The 24,535-nt window shown below is 39.5% G+C and overlaps 1 protein-coding gene across 1 annotated transcript in view; it reads right to left on the bottom strand.

The window, feature by feature from the left end:
- The window catches only part of osy (ABC transporter oskyddad), a 55,195-nt gene extending 52,676 nt beyond the window's left edge, over positions 1 to 2,519 (bottom strand). Inside the window, exon 1 of the mRNA XM_017152270.3 lies at positions 1,878 to 2,519. The gene's annotated coding sequence lies outside the window, so the exon portion shown is untranslated. The remainder of the gene's footprint in view (positions 1 to 1,877) is intronic.
- Positions 2,520 to 24,535: the final 22,016 nt, after the last annotated feature.

Below are 24,535 nucleotides of genomic sequence, written 5' to 3'. Positions count from 1 at the left end.
GCACTCGCACGTAAATGGCTATACTTTTTTGCTACTCGGCTTATATCGATTCGCATGGCTTGTAAATCAATTGCCATTACATGTGCATCCGTTTGGATGGCGGAATGTAACGAATGGCCAAAACGCCGTTGCGCCTTGACAAACTCAATAAAAGTTCGCCTCCCCCGGCAGAGAGTGTTGTCAAAGCGCGACAAAAAGTTAAACAAAAAACATACAATATGTATAAATAAATAATTGTGCATCAGCTTGGCGTTAATTGCACTTTAAAAAGCCCCAAACAAGTGCCGAAATGGTAAATGCAATTTATTGCCGTCGGCAATTGGCAGCCAACAGCTAACGAGTGCTTCAAATTGAACACGGATGCACTAATTAGAATTTTTGGCCAAAACAATTAGCAATTTAAGCAGAATTATTTCAATTTACCAAAAAAATGTGCGAGAGCCATGGAAAAGTTTCATTTAATTTCCGCTGATAGAATTGGCAGCTGATGAATGCGAATTTTATTACTCATGCTCTAACAAAGCCATTGGGCAGTCATTGTTTATTGAGTTGTTATGGACAAAGTTGGTTTTTAATAAAATGCGAAAAGCGAGTTTGTGTCACTCACTCTGACTTGCAAGATATTTTTAAGAACTTTGTGAGCGGATTTACATATTTCTTATCGGCTTTATGGTTTCCCCTTGCAGAGGTGAACAAAAAATGGCCATACTTTGTAATGCTTTATTAAGTGAGTCACTTGATTTCCCGTTTTGTGCAACTCACGTGAAATAATTAATTTGAGCAGGCCCTAGTGAAGACGCCTTGACCAACATTAATTGCATAATTTTCCATTGGCTAAACCATCGCATATGAATTAGTCAGGATTTAATGCCTCCTTTTTTACGGCCTCCTCTTTAAATTTAATCACTAAACTTTGTGGGTGCATGGCAACCTTTCTGCGTTTAGTTTTTTTTCATATTTTTTCTGCTTAGCAGGTCAAAGTTAACTAACGAGTCGAGTTTTGCGGTTTTAGTTGTGCCAAGTAACGCGGCCACCTCGGTTATTGTTGTTGTGGCAACTCTCATTGTTGCGGTTTGTGGTAAATTTTGGAAAGGTTAAGTACCCGGTTAGAGGCAGCAAATTAAATAATTACAAACGACTGGGAAAAAGCCGGAGTTATGGGCCCCTCTTTAGGCTGAAGGACAGCTGATAATGCAAAACTTTTAGGCAGAAGACTCTAGTATTTTATGAGAAACACTATTAAAAATATTTTGCTAAAAATCTTATGCTTAAAAATACATCTTTTTTTTAGTAAAAAGTATTAAAGAATTTAGAGATAATTTCCTTTCGATTAACTACTATTTAATTTTAAATTTATATTTTTAAAAATCAATTAAGCATTTCTTTCCCTGACTAAAATAAGGTTAAAATTTAATTAAATGTTTAATTTAATTTGATATTGTCTGTTAATATTTCTCTTGTTAAATATTGTTTCTCTGTGCTATAACCTTAAATCATTCACTACATTTTTATTGCGCTTCGACGCTTTAACAAAGTATAACAAAAGTCGGGTCGAGCTGAAAAGTTCAAAAAGCGCGAGACAAAAGAGGCAGAGGAAGCAGCAGCAGCAGAAGCAGCAACATCGCATTCATTTGGAGATTCAACTTCGCTGAGTTTGCATTTTAAAGCCGTTGCTGTTGACCTTGGGCTGCATAAATCGAATTGGAGCAGGTCGTTGACGAAGCTGCTTCTTTTTCCCCGCTTTACTTTTGGTTTTTTCTCTTGGGAATGCATTATCTGGGCATCCTTGAGCTGGTTGAGTGGGGAATTCCCCGCAGCATCCATTTAAGCCCTTGGCATTTTAATGGCAGGGAGGCCATTGGCCTGCGGTTACCTACCTGTGTGCTCCTTGAAGTTCTTCGACCGACTGCAGCAGCTGCTTTTATTCCGACGAAAGGCCACGGATCGTAGACTGCAGGAACTGTGGCAACAATTTGTTATTGATTTTCCTTGTAATTTTTATTTATTTTTATTTTTTCCCTTATTTTTGCTGACTAACTTTTGGCTTTGCGGCTGGCAAAGTCAACAGAAACGTAAAGAACACGTTTGCTTTTAGTTAACCTGTTTTGGCAATGCCCAAAGATTGCGATTGAGCAAAGATTGAGGCGGACACAGACACACCGAAAGCCACTGGCACACAGATACTATTACCGACTAGACGACGGCGTGGTTGTTGTTTTGAATTTTTGTATTACTTGCACAATTAGCCAACGGAGAAAAATTACCACACTCAGATGGATTTGAAAGCTGCACTGCACAATAATCGCCGCTGTTGTTGGCTCATTCACAACGGCCGCATAAAAATAAACGATCTGCAAACTGCTCTGATTTATGTCAAGACGAATAGGCGAAAAAACCCCGCGCAAAAACCTCACACTTAAAGTTTCTTAACACTCAGCTCAGGTTCTCGGCTGTATTCGGTGAAGCGTTTCCGCGTTTTGCTTCTCGACTCGCCGACGACGTGAATTCAACTGATCAACTCAGCCAAACCGACTTCGTAGCGCTGACAGATCGCCCAATTCGAAAATAGCATCGGCCATATAGCGACCGCGGCGTCGGCAGAGACGCGTCTCTTGTTTAAGCCGCGTTTATAAAGCCGTCTAAACGACCCCTCAAAAAGATCAAAAATAGTAAGTGGAGTGGTCTGACTTCTGTTGATCGGTGTTCCCACTTGGCTAGCACAGGTGGGAAGAGATCGTGGGATGGTGGGTGTCTAAGCTAAGCTTAACGATGATCGGTTGGGAATAGAGCTTTGATCGTGCGACAGAGAGAGCTAGCCTAAGGGTTCAGGTCCTGGCTAGCATTTTAATTTTTAAAGAATGTCTAATAAAAACAATGTAATTAATTGTGTTTAATATTTTATATTTACTTTATTAAGAAATTATTGAGTAAATATACTATTTAGGAATATACTCCCTTTACTTCCACTCTTTTTACCATCCACTAATGCAACTAGTTTGCTGAAAGGACTTTCCTAACCGAAATCCTAATAAACGTTTATCATATATTGCATTGTGCCCCCAACAAAAAGCCACAAAGAACGAGCGATAAAGGCAGCCATGCCGTTGGCCAAATGCGACCTCCGACCTCCGAGTTTGGCTTATGTGCGTTCAGCACGCAAATCGGTTATTAGCTATAATGCATACGTATTTTATACATACTTCGCTATATATATCGCACATTTTCGATGGTGCATTACTGTGGCTGTCTGATTATGGGCCCCGATCCCACAATCCCTCCCTTTGTTCGGTTGCCTGGACTCAAAGATAAGCGACCCCCGGGCCCATTTGTACTAAATAACTGGAACAACACAAAAAAAAGCAGAACGAACGGCAAACAAACTGTATATTAGTTATTGTTGTTTGATTTGCAAAGCGTTTGTCATTTGTTAAATAAATTGATGGCCATTGCGGACCTCTTGGCAAATAGCAAGTGAATGCGGAAAGGGACACAAGTGGCTGGAATGTGCGGAGAGCTAATATTGGGTTTATGATTTAGGGCTGGCCCCCGAAAATGGCACCATTGTTCGCAGTGCCCGATGAAACTTTAAACTCCGGGAAGGCTGTCAGGAGGCCTCAGAAGCAGCAGCAGTTAGGCATGACAAACGCCGGGACATCTCGGGAGGATACCCCTCCATTATCCTTCCGCAATCATCAGCTGTCAGTGCAGTGAGTTGAGAACTCAGCCACCAAAAAACGAGTCTGCAGTGTCACCAAACGAAAGGAAAGGAGGGGAACGGCAAGGAGCCTGCGAGAGAGCACAAGAAAATGAAATGACATTGACATTTTGAATAATGACGCAACACAATTTGAATGGGCGATGCACAAACAGAAATTTAAAAGTTTATTTTATTAGCCTTTAAAAATTATGAGTTGAAAACCAATAATTAAAATAAAATATAGCATATTTCAAAATATTTAACAAAAATACACAAAATATATTTTAGACTTTTTATCGGTCTTTTTGATATTAAAGTCATAAGCATGCTTTATTTTAAAGTTCTAGAGTTTTTTAACTCTAGTGACCACTTCAAATATTTACAACTATATGATTTCACTACTTACTTTAAAAGAAAACGCTTTCAATGACCTATAAATGTGTTACCAGTGCAGAGAGGCCACCAACAGGGAGTTTCCAATTGGACTGCCCCAGCGGGGGACTTTCGCCGGCCTGCTGGCAGAGATTAGCTGCAAATTTTGAAGGATGTTCCGCCCCGTCTCTCACCAGAGGATCCATCTGGAATCCAAAATCTGGAGTCCCGGCAGCTGCTCTTTCTCCGGCCAATTGCGAATTGGCTGAAGTTGTCTTGGGTTCGTGCCCAACGAGCTGGGATGGCCACGATGGCTCAGCCGCCCCTCTAATGAGCATTGTCTAGTGCATTTCGCTGGGGGAGAGAATGTCATTAGAGGCCACCGTCCCGGGAACACCTCTTAAATGGCCAAATGGAGTAACAAGGCGAAGACGATGCCAAGTGGCCATAATCACAGAGGTGCAATTTGCAGCGAGCGAGAAGGAATAGAATAAATTCGCGCACAAAGTGCCAAGTGGAAAATACGAAGAAAAACAGCAATAAGAATACGAATAAGAATAAGCAGCGTACGGAAAATAGTTGGAAAAACTAAAATTAAACCGGCTCCGCGACTCCGCATTGCTGCACTTTTTAATATGCGTTCCATTTTCACTGCTATTTTCCTTTTTTAACCCCACCAACATTTAGCTTTAAGTTCGAGCGAGTGTTGAAAAAACAACTTGAGATTGTAATTAGTTTTTGTTGCTTCTGGGTTTAACTGAAGGGAAACTTTCAAATTGAACGAAAGACGCCGGCGGAGGGATGGAATATTTTGCGGTCGCAACTTTTACACGCTGGTCCTACCAAATTGCAAATATGTCTGCGAAAAATCTCATTAAGTATACGAAATGTGGTACGCGCCATGTCGCCGAGGGAGAGAGCATAAAAATGCGAAAGGAAAAGCCCAGGACCAAGGGCGAAATGAAAATGAGAGAAGGAAAGTAAATAAAAATTATGAATGTCGTTTGCCCAGAGAGCGGAGGAATGTAAAGGAAAGGAAAAGTGAAAAGGAAAAACCCATGGTACATAAATGACTTAAAGTATCTTTTTCCCTCTCTCTCTCTGGCAACAGGTAAATCTCCCTAGATTGGACCGGAAAACTGTGAAACTGGGGAAACTCGACCACGGACTGGGTCAAATTGGAGAGGAGTTTGTTTCAGTTGGCCATTTCATTCGCTTTCCAACCACAAAGTTTACTGGGGGTCATCTAACGAGCAGTTTGGGCCCTTGTCTAGGTCATTTGGTCAGCAATGAGCCTTCTATAATGCGCGTAATTTGCGTATGATGAGCTTTGGCACAACATTCGTAAAATTCCTTGGAACGAAAATCCTTGAAAAATAAGGCATTCAAATCAGTCATATTATTTAAAAAAAACAAACAAATAGGGAGAAGGATTCAACATAGGAAATACTATTTATTTATATAGCATTACCTATTTTATTTTAATAAACAATTAGAAAAGAAACATACCCAATTTAAATATACCTTAAAGGCTTTTAGGTAACCTCACCTTAAAGTAAAATTATATTAAACCATCTGCCCGTCGAGACCTAAAATCTCACCTTGCCTGCCACATTCCATTTCAACGCCAACGTAGCGGTTTGAAATATTTGACTTTATAATTTTCAAATTTCAATGTTTAATTAAACAAACTGGCTCAATTAAAATGGCACAACCCCGCCACACACACACACAAACACACAGGAATGGAAAATGGAAAAGGAAAAGCACAAGAACCACCGCGAAAAAAAGGCAGCGGAATTATTTCATTTGCGAAAGTCGCTTTCATTAGACGATTTGCTGGCTGCAGACGTCGACGCTCAAAGTCAAAAACGTTTTAACCTTTTAAGCGCCACAGTAATGCGACCAAAGCTGCCGTTTCGGGTGGTTAAAGGAGTGGTAAAAGGTGGGTGGTGGGTGGATAGTGGGTGGTGGTCGCACAGAAATAGGGCGCAGGATGCCAAGGACACGAGGCTGCTGATGCTGACTCTGATGGGCTCTGGCAACACATTGAGGTTACGCGAAGCGAAAGGAGACAGCCAGACAGCAGTCTCAGGCTCAGATTCAGAATCAGATTCACAGTCAAGCCAAGTCGAGTTGTGACAGCGACTGAATGTGATATTGGGTTTAGCGCAGTGCCGCATATTGCAAACCGTGCAGGGAGAACTAAAATACACGCTTTTAAAAGGCATTCTATGTTCGTTCTTAATCTGCTGTTATTTGATTTCTCTTTCGAAAAGAAAGTGTTTTAGTCCCTGAAACCAGTAGGTAACTTTTTGAGATATTTTTTACATAGCAAATTTTCTATCTTAGAAAGAATTTAAACTAAACAGAAGTTAGGAGACTGCCTATTAGCTAACAAGCTAAGCTAACATTACGGGGAAGATTTTAAATTGTTAATTCTCGACCCATTTTTGCATTTTTGTTAAGGGATAACTTCATATTTTTTTTGCAAAAAATTGTTTAGTATTTATACTTAAGCAAATTGATCAATAACTGAGCTTAAAATTTTATTTACATTTTGCATTTCCTTATTAAAATTTTTTAAGACAGTTGGATGTTTCAGAAAAATCTAATATTGGCAGACATAAACCTAAAGCAAAATCCTCATAAAAAGGGCACATCTATAATAAAGAAATAAAATGTAATGCCCCCACTCAGAGCTTTGTTTGGCCATAGCTAATTATACTTGAAATGCTGGCCTTGCCATCAGCATCTCAATTGTTTGTCTGCTTTTTGGCCGCGCTCAACATGGCGTATACGTGATGCTATGATAATCTTGCTTATTTACAATAAATCTCGACTCCGGGGCCCCAGTTTCTCCATTTCTCCTCTTCTCCAGTATCCAGTTCTCTAGGCCCAGTTCTCCGGGCCAAAGTGAAGTGTTAGGAACATCAACGCGCCCCCGTAGGCTGATGATTTATTTAATGCGTAATCTCTGCCAACGCCTGCCAGACGAGAGAGGAGAGAAATGTTATAAACATTATGATGACAGCACCTCAAGACTATTATTTTTGCTATTATTGTTATTATGCCCTCGAGTTGAGTGCTTTGTTTGGCACCCTTGAAAATAATCAATTAATCGCGCCACTTGCCAGGGCAAAAGTTTTTGGAATACCTCAGCTTAAGTTCGTCTACGGGTGCCCGGGCACTTTTTGAGTCACGTAATTAGCTTAGTCTGGACATCAATCAAAGGATTTTCCAAAAGGACAAATGGCAGGGGGCAGGGGGAGATGCCAAAGCCCGTCGAGCGGATAAACATAAATCTGCAAAGTGTAAATGACAAAAGTTCCAGAACAAGACGCCTTGGTGGCCGTGGAAGTTCCTCGTCCTTGGGCGTCCTTGTTGTTCTGACTATTATTGCCGTTGTCATTATCATTAGAGGGCCACAGAACCGCCACCAACAATCACAGCTGCTGGTTTGGGGCACAAAGTATCTATCAGATACACGTCTCTATATATAGACTGAGGCAAGTTTTGACAGCCACCTACAAACCAGCCCGAGGACATAAATATTGATTGATTGTTGTCAAGCAGAGGAGCTGTCCCCGTTGACGTCCCTTTTACCTGGTGTGTGGATTACACAAAGGATAAATATTGGTCAATATATTCTTGAAAATGTGTAGGAACTTTAAGCTATAAAACTCCATTAATATTTAAATAAAAAAAAATATTGAAAAAAAGAATTCAGAATAAAAATATATTAAATATTTTAAGAATATTTTAAAAATATGGAAAAATTTGGGTTGTGGAACTAAAGAGTTATGAAATCTGCACTTAGGTCTTTTTAAACAAATCTATTTAATATATTGGTTAAGTCGCTCTTTTATTTGAACAAATAATTCCCTTCTTCATACAGATTTCACTTTCCTTATTCCCTGTGCAGCTGTCTGAGCTTGTCAACAATTGTGGCTTTCGTTGCGGCAATAACAAATGGAAGGGAAAAGCTGCAAATTTATGTTTATTAGCCTGGACAATGTGGCAGACAGCTCGAATGCGGAATAAATAACTCTCCACCTACCTGCTCACCCACCTGTTTCTGCACTGCTTAATCCCTCCTCGGCTTCGACTATTATTCATATACGGTTATGTCGAGTGATAAGCGTGTAAATTGCATTCAAGATATGTCGGCAATCATCAATCATCGCATAAATCGTCGATCCGGGACGAGGCGAGAATACTATATATAGCAGGAGCCAGACACTTTGGTCTGGCGATAAATTTTTACGGCACTCACTCATATAAATATAAGGACGACAATAGACGACGACTGGTAGCTTATGCCCGGATGTCGCTTAAATGCAATCAAATTGAAAATCAAACCGATGAAGACATTTGACCACGCCCTTTTCAGTGTTGCATTAGCCCTAGCATTTAACCCCCTTTCGCAGACTGGCCAAAAAGGGGGCGAAAAAGCAGAGGGCTAAAAGGAAAGTACACAAAAAAAGAAAGAAACCAGCGACCAACTCAATGGGATTTACATTTTCCAGCTATTGAACATGGTCGCTGGGTCTTAAAGCATTGAACGGTGGCCGGAGTTTCAAGGAAAATCATCAGGAAAATGGGTGTGGGCAGGGGGGGGGGCGGCAGGATTGGGGGCAAACCAGTTAAGTCAGCATGTCTCTGGGTCTCTGGCCAAGCGAGCGAACAAAGACCAGGGCAAAAAATGTAAAAACTATTAAGCGGCATTAGCCGCGCGTTGCGCTTTGTATTTTCCAACGCCCGCCCTTCGTCTTTCGTTTTCTATATATATTTCCCTCAGAATTGGGAAGCCCCTGTAACCGGATTCAATGCGCTACAAATCACGAATAAAGTGTCAGGCATTGTCGACTCTGCCAACTGCTTGCATTCCAATTGCACAGAGATCAAGGAATTTGAGAGAGAAATAAATCGGAATTTAAAATGAAAAAAAAATAATATTCCGGAATGGAAGTAAATCAGCATTTCAAAATATAAATATACAATAATAATTTGGTAAAATAATGTTTAAAATCTCTGAAATCCTTTTTCAATTGAAATTATTATACGTGCAACGGAAAAGGGTAAAAACCGAGTAAACATTTTTAGGAATCTGAATTATTATTTATTTCATTTCTTTTTTTTCCTAAAATCCAAGCCATTTTTTGCTGATTAAACAGAAATTAAATTTTTTAAATCCTTCCCTAATTGAAATTAAATTTTTTAAATCCTTCTCTAATTGAATTATTTTATTTTACCGTACGTGCAGCCAAAATTAGATCTGATTTAAACAATAATTTTACGATAAAATTCGATTTTTGTAAAATAGATTTTTCTCTTCACTTTACAGTTAAGCCCTCAATAAATTTGCATTTATATTTATACCGCTGCATTAAATAAAATCCAGCTTATTAAAGAGAAAATAAAAATATATTGACTTCAGGGTGACTCAGTATTCTTTCTCGCCAAAGGAAAATCCCGAAGCCCGGCAATTTTCCTGCTTTTTTTTGTCCGACGCGGCTGCTGATTCCGCCTCTGTTCGTGGTCTTTCCCGTCGAACTTTTTGATCGAATGTCAAGTCATTCAAGTCAATGTCGGTCGCTTGGTTGACTCTGCCATGACCATTCCGCATCCACTTGGCCATCCGCTTTCCCTTCCCTTCCACCAATTTCCTTCATTCTTTGGCCGCGCGCAAGCATTAAGCTATTTTTTCCCACCAGCATCCGGATGTATGTATATATGGACATCCTCGGGAGCAAAAAGGACGATTGCGGACTACGGACTACGGACTACTGGTACTCCGGTTTGAGCTGCTTGCAAATCTAATTTCATATTTTATGAAGTGCCGCACCGTTTGCGGCCTCCCCGCCCCTTTCCGCCCCACCCCGCAATTTGACGCCTTTTATTTCACCTGTATAAAATGGCTCCTACCTGCCGCTGCTGCACTGGAAAATCAATTGTTGAGCACATAAATTTGTTAGCACGAAAATTGCACCGTTGGGCAAAATTTATTTTTAAAATGCACTCGCTGAGAAGAAACGGAAAAGCGGGGAAAAACCAAACCGCAATTGTGTGAGGCGAGGGGCGGAAAATGGTATTGACAGCACTTCGATTGGCGTTTGACGCAGTCAGCACTTTTAGCTACTTCATTAGAGGCAGCACTTGAATCAAGCCAGTCGTAAAAACTTAGTCACAAAAAGAGGCTAAAGAAAATTGAGGAAAAAAACCTAATTAAACTTTAGAGAACAATAAAAAATAACACTTAAAATAAAATTAATTTAAATTATCCACATAAATATTTATAAAATATTTCATCATATTTTTATTTATTTTATTTTAATTATTTGGGTTTCCAACTGATTCATTTCGTATCGGGATACGATAGATTACTCCTAATCTAATTATAATTTAAAGTTATAAGCAAAGCTCTTCTAACACAATCCTATTCTAATACATTCCTTTTCTAATAAAATTTTTAAGACCTAAGATAAACTGGCTCCTTTGATCAAACGAAAACCTTTGCAAGAATCATAAATAACCCTAAACAAACCGAATTAATAAATAAAAACGCTCGACCGCACTTATCTGGGTTAATGCGATGCACAAACGGTTGGCAGGTGAAGAAATGGTAAGAATTTGTAGCCAAATGTCTCGGGGTGTGGGCAACAATTTATCTACCGGATAAAGGCAGCAAGTGCAACTGCAAGTGCGGAGCAGTTGAAAGGTAGCATTAATGTTTTTGCATGGCATTTTATCCATGGAAGCGCGTCCGAGCGTCTTGTGAACGAGCGTCCAAGGACGAGGGCGGAAACGGAAACGGCAATGGCAACGAGTACGGGTAACGGGTAAAGGCGATGGCGAATGCAATGGCGACATTGTTGAGAACATGCACGTGAAACTTGTTACACAAGAACTCCTGCCAAAGGCGAGAGTCGAAAGGCGAAAGGAAGACGAATCCGAGTGGCAGCTGCACAGTTGCAAGGCGAAGGCACCGAGCATTTGCAAGAAATCTTAACAAAAGCGGCAATTCATTTTAGCATTCCTCGAATCCAGAAGACGTGCACCTGTCATGTGTGTGTTTCTGTGCGCAGGTGAGATAAGGTGTTGTTTGGGGTCGGAAGGTAGGCAGGTCGTCCAGTGTCAAGTGATACTACTCGTACTTTGGGCAGGCAGCCAAGTGCTTGGCAATATGCTAAAAGGGGATGCATTCAAAAAGTTAAGGGCACAAATGAGATAACTGCAGCAGGGGCGGTGCAAGGGGGCATGGCCAGGTGGAGATATGCAAAGAAAAGCGGAATGCCAGGCAACACAGTGAAGGATCTTTCAGCAAATACTCTCAGGGAAGCCATTCATTTCAGCTACAGAGAGAGACCAAATATAATTTTGGCTTCTTATTATGCCTTTTAAGTTATTATGATGCCTTAAAAACAGAATGACTACATACTCCCAAAACAATTTAATTACAGTGTAGATTAGCTCTATAAAAATGTAGTACGTAGTAAGTAGTATTTTAAACCGTGCTTGTATTTAGATCTTAATTTTTTTTAAATTTAAATGCAGTACTGCATATAATAAATATAAATCTAAAAAAAAAGAATAGTTTTATATTTTATAAAAATACTATTATTGGGCACTTAATTACTTTTAAAACTAACAAAATGAATTCAGTTTTAAACCTTAATTTTTTAGATACTTTTCTCTGAACGGTGTTTTAAATTAGAAATTATAATATATTTTTCCCAGTGTTTTTTTCTATACTTCCATGGATCAGGCACCTAAAAAGCAGCTCCGACGTGACAGCTCCGGCTTGTTTCAGTTGCCACTCTGGGAACCAAACAATGTGGGGCATTCAGTCAAAGCATCGCGGGACTGCAGAAGTGCAGGAGTGGAGTAGAAATGGGGGATGCCATGTGGCACGTGGGCCATTTGGCCACAAAGGCTGCAACGCCTCCTTTTGGCCATCAGTCAGCGACATTGAATTGAAATGCGCAATGTGTGTTCGCGATCGAAAACAAGAACACCAATTCAGAGCAAATGGGACACCGTCACTTGCCGCTTTCCCATTTTGGATACCAATGCCAATGCCCGCCGGCTGCTTTTGCTGCTGCTTTTGCTTTAGCCCCTCATCTGACCGACTGTCAATTGCACAATGGCCCCAGATGACACATACGAAACGCAGTCGGGAGTTCCAGTAGCAGTAGCCGAATTCCAAATCCCGCCGTATAATCGCATAGATGTCAGACCGCAGAGCCAATGGGTTGGAATTACACACGCATTGACCGAACTAAACGACCCGTAACCCGGCTCCATTTCATGGCCATTGCAGCCGGGGAACGCTGCCAAAAACTGTTGCAGATCTCCTCCAGCGATTACCGCGGCCAAAGCGACAGCTGAACAGCAGGCGAGATGTGGTTATAATTGCTCTGTCAGAGAGTTACAGCTGCAAGATAAGCGGGCAATGCGATGGCACTGGGATATTTCGGATGATTGCGGACTAACTTGGGACCCAACTATTCTGCTGACTCTCATTTGGCACCGAATATGTGGTCGAAAATTACATACAAACTTACCTCAATTGGAAAAAAGTTAAACATTACGTTATTTAAATGTTTAATTTACGGGTTTTGAATTGTTAGTTGGTATAAGCCTAGACAGAAATAAATACAATTATTTTATTTTAAGTCCAAATAATATTAATTATAATTTTACGTACAACATTATGGTTAAAAATTATAACATAAGAAATGTTTAACCAAATTAAATTTAGAAATGAATTTAATGGCGTATTAGGTTAGTGTTCTTATATTCGAATTAAATAAATACAAGACTAGAGACAAATGTTTTGAAATTAAATTAAGAATTTTTCATAGGTGTGCTCTATAAAATTGATTCTACTTTATAAAAATTCTAAGTAAATACGAGAGACTGGTGCATTAAAGGCGCACTACTCCAGTGCAATTTCCACGTGTTATGCGACTAGATAGGCCGGGTTCACATCCCATTGAAGCAACAGAAACCGCTGCTAACTGCTGCTGCAGACCATTTAGGAAATGAGCCATAAAGCGGCGCTGGGCTGCAACCGCCAGACGCCGACGAGAGAGAGAGACTGTCATCTTGGGAAAATGGGAAATTGGCTCAGGCAACAGCACTTGGGAGATCGTGCAGTGGGTAATTGTAGTCCTCGTATGCACTCAATTTTTGTCACTGGCCCGAGTGTTTTGCCTTTGCATGCATAAGTAGCCATTTAGTGTTGTTATGCTTATTACATGTGCACACACTCACGGGAAACACACCAGCCACACCAAGCCAGACCAAACCAGACCAGACTCAACCAGACGAAGAGTCAACTGTCGTCTGGTGTCTCCGGCAGTTAGGCCCATTTCTGAGCAGTCTGCTTAAGTGCCGAGCTGTCTGCGCCAAACAACTACTGGCGTTACACCGCGGAAAAATATTTAGAAAATAAAATATAAAAAAGAAAAAAATTCCATTTTAGGGAAACAATGGATTAAGGAAGGGAAAAATTCTAAATTTATAAGAACGCTTTAATTTCAGTATTTAAAATAAAATATCAGTGAATTTTTGAGTCTCTTTTCCTAATTAAGTATTTCAATATTTCTGTGAGATTTATTATAAATATTTTATTAAAATAACAATTAAGGATTAAGTTAAGCTATTTTTAAAATTACTAATTGAACTATTTAAATAATCCTTTATTCAATGAAATAAACTAATTTTATTAATTCCAAAACTTTAATTTTAATTTCTAGTGTGTTTTTTCATCCCCTGTGTAAATGAAAATACAACTGGGAGCATCAACAGTGCCTACGCTACGGCAGACAATTTCCATTTTTGTGTGCAGCTCATAAACCTTCAACTTTAGCATCGGCAAGGACATTATGCAGGTGTCCTTACATCAACGTCCATGTGGATGCTGCTGCTTGATATTTTTATGTGAATTTATGTTTTTGATTAGTGCCGACCTGACCTGACTTATGCATGCAATTCAACCGCTTCAGTTTTTGGTGTTGGCTTCTCGCCTTAGCTTTTGGTCCAAAACTCCAACATTGCCATGTGGCTTTAATAAATTTAAGCAAAGTGCAAATACGAAACACAATCTTCCGGTGTTCCAGAAATCCTTAATCCGAGAGAAATTAGGAGGAGGATGGAAATTGAAATAATTTGTTTAAATATAAAATTACGAATTTTCTGAAATTAAAAAATCTTTCTTAATGGTAATGTCATAGTGACATTCTCCCGCCTTGTTTGCCATCTTTCCTCCATTTTATTTATTTCCTTCCTGCATAAGAAGCGAATTCGGAGTTGGGAACAACTTTAGCAATCTATGACAAGGCTCCCAAGGGCAGCCCATCCCCATCCCCCGGAATCCCCTTTCACCCCGGCTCATCTTGTTTATGGGCTCGTAAAGCAGCGCGCCTACTTTGGGCTTATAATTCAGCCCCGAGCCTCGAGTCCCCAAGACCCCTCATCACGCACTGATTTCGCACAGATCCCCAGCCAAGGTTGTGGGTGGTGTGTTCCATTCCAAGTGGGTGGGTGGCTCCATGCGGGCTGTCACATTTACATATGGGCTGGGACTTATGCGAACTTGTTTTTCTTTTTGCCAGCTTTTTGTTCTGCAAAGTATGCAATGAAAATGAAATTTATGCATTTTACCTAATAGAAGTGCACAAATGCTGCACATAAACTATTTAAACGGCTTGGCGGCAGGAAATTTATTTAAATCCAAGCAAAAAGAACACCGACAGTACACGCAAAACCCACAGAAATATTTCAATATTTATTGCCACGGCATAAAAGTCCGGTAAATAATTTAAAATGTCAAATGGCGAAAAACAATCCTCGGCCGACTGGCTTAACTGGCGGGCAGAGGAAATGCCAAAAAATTAGAAACTGCATAAACATTTAAATAGGTTTGCTGGTGGATTTTTAGGCCAAAGCTCCCAGCGGAATATTGATTTGTTCGATTTGCTCTTTTGCCTAGATTTATGCAATCTGTGTGGGATTTCGGTTAAGCTTTGGCAGGACTGCAAGTCCCTAAACTGCCACTTAAAATTTATTTATACGCTGCAAACAAATTTAATTGCGTTTGCTCAGATGGTCCAGGTCCTTCGTCCTCTGCCGTTGTCCTTGCCAGCAGCCAGGACAATAAATAGTTTATTTAAGCATTGTTCTTGGCTGACGAACGAGTGAAAAATAAGAAACAAGAAAAACTGGGCACCCGAGCATGCGTTGAAATGAAGAAATGAAATTTTCATTGTCTCCCGCGACCCAAGTGTTTGAAAAAGTGTCGCATTTTGATTGCGTTTTTCCTTACATTAAACAGGGTTTGGGCGTTCTTGGTCACGCTCGGTTGGCTAGGCATCTCCCTTAGCTCTTTTCCCCTGCCCCTCGAATCCCTCGACCCTTTGAAGGACTTACTCCAGGGATCCGAAAACTCCTCCACTTGCACCTCGCATTGTTCGCACAGTCAATGTCCTTGTCAGTGGTGCCGAATGCCACGCCCCCTTTTCAGGGCAGAACGCGTGGCGAAGTCATCTTTAATTCATGAAGCCAAGTTTTTTGTTTCGGCCCATGCATTCCACTTCCGTTTTTTCGCCGGCGGGCTCACTCTCTATGATTTAAAAGCACACATTTTGGCAGAGATCATCGGTCTAAGAGACTTATTTGTAGCTGATGGATGGCATAATTTTAAAGATTACATGTTTATATCAGAAAATAAAAAAACGAAGAATAATCTTTGTTTATAAGATTATAAAAATAGAAATGTTATTATTTTGGTCATTAAAAATATATTTGCTACCTGCATATCAAAGATTTTTTCATTTTATGAAAACCTAATTCACTACAACGAGCCACTAAACCAAAATCGAGTGTAATAAACGTAGCTCATAGTAAAGTTTTTATTTTCCTAGTTTCCTCCTTCAATGCACTATAAAATCAACCCCTAGTGCCGCACTTAATTTGGTTTAATAATCTCGAGTCTCCTGATTGCTTTAAAAGTGTGCTTTATTCCCCACTCAGCTCCTTCTCGGTGGCTCAAAACTCTCTTAGCCGCTAAACAAGTCACCAAAATTCATTGAAAGCCACTGCCAAAGAAACCGTTTTCATTCTCCGGCCACGAAAATAAGAAAACAAAACTGACAATGAGTTTGCATTGTTAACGCTGCGGCAACGGTAGTCGCAAAAGGTGTTCGAGCTTGGAGCTGCCAGCTTTACCTGGTGGCCACCAGGCGGCAGGTGGGTGGATGGGCAGGTGGGCAGGTCCTTGAACGCTTCAACACCTGAAGCTGCGGCTCCGGAGACCTCCGTCTCCGTCCGGACGGATCCTTTCCGTATTCCTGCGTTTGCGTTTGCCGTTGGCTGCGGCAAACGAGTTGTAAATATTTATTTATACGCGCAGCGCGGTTTACAAACTGAATGGCTAGCCAGCCCGCACCAGAAACCCACTAACCAACTTACCAGTGTTGCCCCGCTGGGGATTATAAAATAGTAGCTGTGGGTAAAAATAGAAGAAAATAACGTATATTTAAGTATTTGGTTGGCTATAAGTAAGGGTGATGTAAAGTCCTGATTTATAATAACGACGGGCAACTCCCTTTTATTTTTTAATTTTAATAAAAAATTAATAGAATTTAAAAATCAGTTCTAAAGGTGTTTAAAAGTATACAATAGTTTATTTTAAGTACAGGATAGACTTCGTAGGACAATGCGCTTATTTCCATTGCATACTTTTAGACACTTTTAGAAGCTATTTTAAAAACCCTTATAGTTTCAGTAGCACCTCTCATCCTTTTACAGAAAATAATGCAATTTAAATTGAAACAAAAATTCAAGAAAAAAAATTTAATTTTTTATGAGCTATTTAATACATAATACATTTATATACATAATTAAATATTCTCTATCATATTTTTTCTATGCATAAAATCCATGGTAAACTTTTTAATTCGGACCTTCATTTGATTTATATCATTATTTAAATGAGTAAAATAATGTATTTAGGCGGCTGGCATGAGTTGAAACCTTTTTAATACCACATAGCTAGATTCGGGCTAATACATAGGAAAGCCCTCAGCTCTGATTCAGCCCCCTAACCCACCTGGATCCGGATCCGGGGATCCCTTCTGGCTGGCTGGATGGAATTTTGATTTAGAATTTCTTGCCCGGCAGTGGCTCGACTAACTAACTAGAGTGCCAGCTCGAGGATTTTTAGTTGTTCTCTGCGGCGGCCATCAAAATTGAGAGTTGGGCTGCGGCGACGTCACGTCACTGCCAGCATTTTTATTCGGATTCTGCGGTTTTTATTGCCGTAGCTACACGTTGGTTTTCCTTTTCCCGCTGTCAGCAGTTCACGTCGTCGTTGGCTTGATGTTTTTTCAGCGGAAGGTATTTTCTATTTTCGCCAACTTCTTTTTCTGTTTTTCCATTCATTCCTTTTTTGGTTTTTTTTGCGGCTCGACAACATCTGGCAGCCACTAAAATCATCATCAGACGACGGAGGCAGATGCTGCCGTTGCAGCTGGCGTTCCATCAAAACATAATCTATGGCGAAAAATCTAAACGAGCTTCGCCGTCCTGAATGTGTGACAAGTCGCGCACTTTTATTATAAACATTGAAGGCAGTTCGCACAAGTTCATGGTCTTTTATTTTTCCATTTTTTCTCAAAAAAAATCCAAACCCTTTCTTTTCGGGCCATTCAAATGCAGTTTTACAGTTCGCTGAGTGAAAACTTAAGCGGTTTTATTCAGCCACACATTCTAGCACTACAAATTCGCAGGTGGGCGTCCACTTTTTTGTGTTGTGACAGCAATTTTTCCCATCATGGAGTTGCAGTTTGGTCAGTTTGTCAGCGCATAAATGCAGTTCTAAGCTAGTTTTGGCCACCGCGCCATACCAATTTTTTATGGTCGAGTTTTTTACAATATGCAAACGTGGCTTTAGTCCTCGCCGCAGTTTTAGTGGATTTTTTTGTGGGGCCGCGCGTTAGTAAAGTGGAGATGTGGCAACAATTTGCCACTGGATTTTAATGGAAAATATACAATACCACAAAAATATTTTATTCAATTTGTCCATCAAAGAGTGGGCCCAAAAACAATTTGCACGTGCCCTTTCCATTTGAATAACCAATATTGAATCTATAATGGCAACAATGAAACGAATCTTCTTTTAATAAACTCAATTTGTTTTCTATTCAAAAATGATTTAATATATAAGAGCATTAGGTCAACAATCAAATGCTGGTGACATTTGAAATATTCCCGGAAAGTTTGAAGCAATCCCTTTTGCTTGTATTTTCATTTCCACTGGGGCTTAACTCGAAACACTGAAAAGTTTCAAAGTTGTGAACTTTGCTCTGTAAAATATAATAAACAAAGAGACAAAGGGTCAACGATTAAAGCAAATAATAAAAGCTTTTATTTTAAATCAGAGTTGCTCTGAACTTTGATTTTATTAGGCATGCAAAGGGGTTTTAGTGTGTCAGTAGAGTGCTTAAAAGTTTAAAATGCTTATATTACATCATGTAATCAGGAGTTTTATTAAAGAACAGAATGTCAAGATATAAAAATTTAATTTTAAATGTCATGCTACAATATATTTTGAACCCTAAGGCAGGGCTGTGAACCACTCCGGAGCTGAACCATTCCGAACCGGAGTGGTTCACTTTTTTCAAAAAACGAACCGAACCGTAAACCGGAGCGCCGAATTTTTTTGAAATTGAACCGGAACCGAACCGGAACTTTTTTTGATTGATATTCGGTTCGGTTTACGAAAACTTTATTTTGTGTGTTCGTGTTTTTTATTCAACATTGTGGGGGGCTTTCTGATCATATTAAAATAGAGTTTATTTACAAAGGGAAATAAAAATGCGCTAATATTTTGTCTATGCAATGACTGCATCTAACTCAACCAATCTAATAATATATAGCTATCATCTTCCAAAACTTTTCTCAGTATGCCCACATTAAAATTACATGATTAAATCAAAGAGTATACTCTTTGCCTTAACTGGTAAACACTTTATAAATCATAAATCTTGTAACTTTACTTATAAGTCTTAATGTTATGGTACATATTTTAATGAAAATACATCGATATAAATGTTGACTTTATAATTTCATAAAAAAAAATTTTTTTTTTTAACCCTGGTTCAAACCTGAACCCTGCTCCTGCTCATCATTGAACCGGTTCGCAAACCGGAACATTATCTGTCGATTAGGTTTGAACCCCGAACCGAACCCATGCAAAAATAATATGGGTTCACAGCCCTGCCCTAAGGTGATATGAATTTATACAGGAAGACGACTATTCTTAATTCACTACATACTTTTAGACACTTAAGAGGAATTTTACCCCCATTAGTTTAAATTGTAAAACTGCCTATAATAAAATAACGTATTAGGCAAGTACACTTTATTATTCTTTTGAAGTAAGCTAATTGGAATTATTCTGCATGCTCGAAATATTTATATCTTAACACCATTTTTTTCCTTGTAATTTTCCATCCCTAATGTAGACTTCGCGCAATTCCTCTAGGCATTTGTCTGTGCGGCGGCTAATTTATAACTTGGTGACAGTTTATGTGTCGCTTGCGGGTCGCTCCTTGCGCTCAGTCAGCTATAAATCCATATTCAGCGAACATGCCGCAAAAAAATACAGGCCATAAAAGCATAAAGTTGCATATATTCGCCAAAATGAACGTGAACCAAAAAAAAAGGAAAAATGAAATAGCAGCCGTTTCTCCGGCTGTTATTGTTATTTTTGCTGTTGTCGTCAGCCGGAAGTCGGAAACCATTTAATTTGCCCATGTGCAACTGGGTCTCTCGTCCTGTTTTACCCATCCTGCTCTTTTGGAGTCCTGCGGCTGTCGCTCGGCGCAGCTGACATGCTTCCTTCTGCCCCGCCCTCCTCCGCTTTTTGCACTTTTTCGGGTATTTTTGGTTTGGCAAATTTTAACGCTCAACATTTAATTCGGGCAAACGAGTTAAGAGTAAAGTTGTGTTAAGTTTTTGTCGAGCGCGCTCGGCAAAAGAAAAACAAAAGCGGCAAGTGCTGGGTAAATGCCGGGGAAATGGGAAATGGGAAAAGGCCCTTCTGTGTTGAACCCAAAAACAGCCGGCAACATTTATTTATTTTGCTACTGCCGAAGAAGACCCCAAAGGACTCGGATCTGAGGATCCTTTGCGTCTGTCAGTCTCTTACGTACAAAGTCTTGTGCGCAGAATTTTAATTTGCAATTAAATGCAGCCCACAAGCAGCTTTGCATCAAAATGCCAACTAGGGGGGTTGGAAACTCAGAGTGGAAAAAGCCCAGGGCGGGAAAAGGGAAGAGTGGGGAAAAGGGTGCGGAAAAACCAGGTGAGTGTGAGTGGGTGGCATTGCTGAGGTCGAAGGAGAAAGTCAAGGCGCCGGCGGTTGCAGCTGGAAAGGAAAACATTCCGTTTAGTCTCACTGCAGCAGCAGGGCTACTGCCACGCCCCCAGCTCCTTACGCCGCCCCTCTCAACATCCATCTCTGGAAAAGCTGCAGCTTAAGTATTTTCAACGAATGCGAATGTTTGAATTAAAACTTTGTAATTTCCCTTGTTTCATTTCATTTCGTTTTACTTGAAATTCATTTCTACTGTCTTTCCCACGGCTTCTCCCCATTTCCCCTATTTATTCTGGCCCCTTTCATCTTCTTAGCTCTGTTTTCATTTTCTTGACTTTTGTTATGGCTGTTTCTGTTGCTGTTGCTGCCTTGCCCATAAAATGGCTACCACTCATCCATCTCCCGTCTTCAGGTTGGTTTAGCATTTTCGGTTTTTGGCTTTAGACTGCTCCGAAAACCAAAGTTACTGGGGAGGGATGCACGGCGGAAAATTATTTATTATTTAGTGGATCCTTGCTCAAGAACTTATAATTTTAATACGAAAATCAAGATATATAAACATAAAATATATTAGTTTTATTGGGGGTATTATAAAAACTGGTTAAAGGAAGCAAACATTTCGGGAAGTCCCTTAAGTACATTTCCAAACTCCACGTTCTTTTTTGCAGCATATTTTTATACACCTTTTTAATTTATTTTAAATTTAATTTTAATAATATAAATTTGTATTTAGTTTGAGAACAAGGCTAGTGAATTTCTGAATTTTTAAAAATTAAGGTTAATTTTAAAAAAATATTTTGGAAAATTTGCTTTTTTATTTTGTATGCTTCAGATAGTATTATAATGAAACTGATACTATTGTTCTTTCTCTGTACAGATAGAGATGGGGATAGAGATGTAGAGAAGAACAGAGAGAGAAAGCAGTGGCAGTTGGTCGCCCGGGACGACCGTCAAATGCATTGGAGGGCACTTTTGCTGCCCTCGTCCTTCCCCTTCCATTCCCCTTCCCTTTCCCCCCTGCGAGGCACTAAAACTTGCCTTTTGCAGTCAAAGTGCAATTTGTTCAGGGAACTGCAATTGCATCCATTCCCCGTTGCTTTCGACTTGTCAGAGTTTAATTTGTTTACGCTTCTCGCAATTCGCCTTTTCTCTCTTGGCAGTTGGCAAAAGCTGTTATAATTGAACTAAGCCCAGCGGAGGCTTTCAATTGTCATAAAACGAGTTTGGCACAATGAGAAAAAATTTATAAATCCCTTAAGCTGCGTGGAAAAGAAGTGTCACCCCATCACCCAGCATTTTCGTTAATTTATAATCCCATAAAGCTATTACCCATAACCATATCAAATTGTACTTACCCTCCCGAGAAAACGGGGACTTCAATTAATTATAGACTTCAATCAGCTTAACACTCACTTAACACGCACTTCTGCTGCATTAACGAAGGGAAATTCTTTCGGCTTGCAGTGATGCTCACTTAATTAAATGTGGGGCTTAACCGAAAATGAATCAAATGCTGGGACTGTGGTACTGGATATATGTGTGTATCTTCCTGACGGGGATTATCAACCTGACGACCTCGCAAAGAGAATGCAAGGAAATCAAGCATTAATTTTCATTAGGTGGATAAGCGCACAAACACGAGCATTTCGGACAGTAGCGTCAGAATGTGTCGGCAATGGCCATTCAAATTTCTGAAACTCAGCCCGGGGGCTTAATAACTGTCCGTCTGAATTATAAATGAATATATGAATGGGCGATCAACTTGCATGGCCACAGTCCCCATTTTCCCCCTGCCTTCACGACATTTAATAGGTGGGCTCTGTCGCAATTGTACTTAAAATTGGTAGGCATGTTCCTGGAATTTAATACAGGCCAATTTAGATGAAATGCAATATAGCGAATGGACAAAATTCTACCTGCTCAATATGTTGCCTAATTAAAATGGACATTTACCGACAATGTTGCAATACAGAGTTGAGGCCAAAAGATCAAGATCAATAAGCAATTGCTGCATTATTATAAAAGTTGATTAAAACTGTCCTAATTGCCTTGTGCATGAAAAACAAAATTTATAAAAATGTAAATTATTTGTTATTTGTTATCCATTAAAGTTGTTATACCTAGTTTAAATTTTATTTAACTGTTCCTCACAAACCTTTTTATAGCTAGTAATGTAAAGTCCATTATCGTGTTAACTAGGATAATATTTGGCAAAACACGGCAAGGATATGAGAACTTCGGTTCAGATCTCTTCATTTACCAGCTCGGTTGTTACTTAATTTGGAAATTATTATGATACTTACAACGAGGGTATTACAAGAGCAAAGACATCCCAAGGAGATGGAGTTGGAGATGGGTGGGCTGAAAAGGGAGAGGAGTGTGCGTGCGACATGTGCCCAGCGTTTGACATTGGCGCCAAAGTTAACATGTAAGCAGTTTCGGACCAAAATAAGCTCTCTCCTCTGACCGAAAGTCCACAATGGTAGTGCCTATATACAGTTGAGGTCTATATCGATAGGGGTGCAAACAAGTATGCTTGTTATACTGGAGAAAATAAAAGAACTGTACTTTGTTTGTGTTATTTGTTATGTATTGTAAAAAAATATTTTGTTTTAAATAAGACTGGATCTGTAAGCCTGGTAACCAATAATACATAAATGTATAGGGGAGAGTGGGGGAATTTCGTCACAGGGGCAATTTCGTCACCTGCAATATCTCGGAATCCATAAGTCGTAAAAATATATATTTTTTTTGTTTTAGTCCTTCAAGACGGCCAGACACAACCAATGCGTTTTTTTTGCACAGAAAGCCAAGATAATTAAGCTATAATATTAAATGTGTTTTAATAGTTCAAAAGCTACATTTAGTTCTCGACGAAATTTTTTCTGTATGCCAGAATTAAAAAGGGATAAGATACAGGTTTTTTTATATAATACACAGTGCTAAAATGTGCATTTCTGCGTTAGTGATGTTTAACTTCGCGCCTAATTTCGGAAGAAAAATAATTATTTCTAAAAAAGTACTGTCTGGGGAAATTTCGCCACCCTATGCTTAGGGTAAATTCGCACCTATTTTAGATACATCTTTTTTTATTTGACGAGCTGGCTAACAAACAGACTACCAGCAGCAGCAACAAATATAGGACGTCAACAAAAATGGTACGCTTGATCAGTGAAGCATATTTACAGGCGTTAAACTCCCTACATTTTTCAGGTGACGAAAATGCCCCAGTTTTGTGGCGATTTTACCCCTGTATGTGGTGAGATTGCCCCAGTATATTGGTTTTACTTTTTAATTTTTTATAAATCACCAAGGTAATTAAAAAAAATGGGAATGCCACATTTTTAATCTTGGTGCTAACCGCATTCAACAATAAAAATAGAAATATGATAACGTGTCTCAAGATGCTCCCCCGCTCTCCCCTATTTAAATATTTCCGAATTTTGTTTTTTTTTTGTAGATTTTTATGTCAAGCTATTTTATTTGCAAGACATTTTCCATTTTTTTAGTCTCTTGGTATATAGTCGTATAGTATAGTATAGTCGTCTAAGTTTGAGCTATTTAATTAGTACTTAGTGTATTGTAAATTTATTAAACCATATTTTTATTACCAAATTTTTTTTAAAGTATAACCACCACTATTATCCTGACCACAGCTGTATGTAGTTGGTTGTGCGTGTTTAAGTTTTATGTCTACATTTGCTGAGCCTGTGCAGCTTTAGTACGGAACTAAGTAAATTTTAGTGCAAATGGGCAGTCGGGGGAAACACGGACGAGCAGTTAGGTGCCTGGGCTAAGAACCAAGGGCCCGGCATAATCATAATTAAATAACTTTTGTCACAATGCCAAATAAGCTTCATATTTGGGGTGCACATCATTTAGGTGAATTTACGTACACACACATGCCCGTCGGCAATGCTTTCATTAGGCATTCCAATGCCAACCAAAAAGCCCTAACAAAAACACACATACAGCAGGGCAAAATAATGGGCAGCAAAAAAAAAACAGAAAAAACCTAAGCGCAAATGTGCCAAATAATCCGCTTAAATAAAATGCCAAGAGAAATTCTCACAGTCGCA

This window comes from Drosophila takahashii, chromosome 3R (genome assembly GCF_030179915.1).
Source record: "Drosophila takahashii strain IR98-3 E-12201 chromosome 3R, DtakHiC1v2, whole genome shotgun sequence".
In the NCBI taxonomy this organism is placed as follows: Eukaryota; Metazoa; Arthropoda; class Insecta; order Diptera; family Drosophilidae; genus Drosophila; species Drosophila takahashii.
The sequence above is the reverse complement of the archived record's forward strand: the minus strand, read 5'-3'. Positions and strand labels throughout refer to the sequence as shown.